Below are 2,627 nucleotides of genomic sequence, written 5' to 3'. Positions count from 1 at the left end.
GATGGTTGTAAACTATTAGTAATTGCTGTTATAATCAGATATTTGATTTGGTAGTGATGGAATAGTAAGTGTCGATGAGTTATTCTGAGGACTTTTCATGTTGGACAAGTGGTAGTAAAAAATTCTTAAAGAAACTTAGTGTTTAGATTGCCAAATCCAGTGCCATTTGATGACATATTGGAGGAAAACTATTGACCTTGATTTAAGAATTGTGGTGTTGTTGTTGTTAGGTGCCATCCAATAGATGCTGACTCATAGCGACCCCATGAACAACAGAATGAAACTCTGCCCAGTCCTGTGCCATTCTCACAATTGTTTTTATGCTTGATCCCATTGTTGTAACTACTGTGTCAAGCCATCTCACTGAGGGTCTTCCTCTTCTTCAGTGACCTTCTACTTTACGAAGCATGATATCCTTCTCCAGGGACTGGTCCCTCCTGATACCATGTCTAAAGTACTTGAGGTGAAGTCTTACCATTCTATCTTCTAAGGAGTATTCTGGCTGTACTTCTTCCAAGACTGATTTGTTTGTTCTTCTGGAAATCATATATTCAATATTCTTCACCAACACCATAATTCAAAGGCATCTATTCTTCTTCATTCTTACCTACTCACGGTCCAGTTTTGCATGCATATGAGGTGACTGAAAATACCATGGCTTGGGTCTGACACACTTTAGCCCACAAGGTGACATCTTTGCTTTTTTAACACTTTAGAGAAATCTTTTGCAGCAGATTTGCCCAATGCAATATGTCATTTGCTTTCTTGACTGCTGCTTCCACTGGGGTTGACTGTGGATCTGAGTATGTGAAATCCTTGACAACTTCAATATTTTCTCCGTTTATCATGATGATGTTGATTACTGGTCCAGTTGTGAGGATTTTTGTTTTCTTTATGTTAAGGTGTAATCCATAATGAAGGCTGTAGTGTTTGATCTTCAGTAATTGCTTCAAGTCCTCTTCACTTTCAGCAAGCAAGGTTGTGTCATCTGTGTAATGCAGGTTGTTAATAAGTCTTCCTCCAATCCTGATGTCACATTCTTCTTCATATAGTTCAGTTTCTGGGCTTATTTGCTCAGCATACAGATTGAATATGCATAGTGAAAGGAAACAACCCTGGCGCATACTTTCCTGATCTTATACCATTCAGTATCCCCTTGTTCTGTTCAAAAGATTGCCTCTTGTTCTATGTATAGGTTCCTCATGAGCACAATTAAGTGTTCTGAAATTCTCATTCTTTGTAATGTTATCCATAGCTTGTTGTGATCCACGGTTGAATGCATTTGCATAGTCAATAAAACACAAGTAAACTTCTTTTTGATATTCTCTGTTTTCAGCCAAGATCCATTTGACTTTAGAAATGCTATTGCTCATTCCATGTCCTCTTCTGAATCTGGCTTGAATTTATGACAGTTCCATGTTGATGTACTGCTGTAACCATGTATAGTACTAATTAATTAAGAATTGTCAGGAAATGAGCTTCTGAACATATTTTTTCTTTTTACAGATAAAAATGTACCTCATTTAATAATACATTTATGCAAAAATATTTTTTATAATTTTAGACAAAAATGTAATGGACTCTTCAATAACTATTGAGATATATATTTTAATAAATGGCCCAGATAGGCTGCTTTAAAACTACTTGGATATGCTTTTAAAATTTTTCCTATATTTTTCCTTTTTTCAATTAGACTATTGCCTGCTCATTTTTAGTTTCTGCTCCTCTGATGACTTTGAATTTGGGAAAGGAACCCAAATATAATGTTTCCTAATACAAGAAAGACACAATTGGTTTGAGATGAATAACTGAAAAGAATTCCTAGGATTACTGAAGATAATATACTATATGGACTTAGGGACCTCTATTTTTATTTCTCTGTGTCATTTTGAGTAAAATGAGATGTTTCAGAGGATTAAATAAGGCCATTTATGTAAAGTTTTCAGAACAGTGCTTGGGCATCATGTTTGTTGATAGTACATGCCCGTGCTGCTTATATTGGCTCCCCATGTCATTAAATTTGTTTCCAAACTACTTGTACATTTACATGCTATGAGTAATATTTTAGAAAATTTGAGATAAAACTGGATCCTTCACAATAGCAAGCAAAAGATGCACTGGAGGAAACTAATATACATATGTATACACATATACATATATGTAAGTTATACCAAGAAAACCAAAATATCACAATAATTTTCCCCTTATCGTGATCTTTAGCTTTATAGAAGATCTACCTCTAAAGTACAAATATTTGGTACCATAAAAACACAAAAACCTGTTGCCATCAAGTCAGACATAATAGAATAGGGTTCCCAAGGAGTGGCTAGTCGATTTGAACTGCCCACCTTTTGATTAGCAGCCATAGCTCTTAACCACTGTGCTACCAGGACTCTAAATATAGTAGCTAAAGAATCATAATAATTCAGATATTAAATTTTTCTCTCTAGCTTCTATTGACTTAGCAATTTTCTCTTCAAATTCAGACCACCTCTAGGCCAAATTTCACAACTTTGTTTCTTTATGCCTAAAGTCAATTTGTAATTTAAGTATAATGAAATGTAACCCTACAAGTATAAGTGATGTATATTTTACAGATGAGGAAGCTAGATTTTCTTGACCAAGAT

Source organism: Trichechus manatus, unplaced genomic scaffold (assembly GCF_000243295.1).
Source record: "Trichechus manatus latirostris isolate Lorelei unplaced genomic scaffold, TriManLat1.0 scaffold00350, whole genome shotgun sequence".
NCBI lineage: Eukaryota > Metazoa > Chordata > Mammalia > Sirenia > Trichechidae > Trichechus > Trichechus manatus.
The sequence above is the reverse complement of the archived record's forward strand: the minus strand, read 5'-3'. Positions refer to the sequence as shown.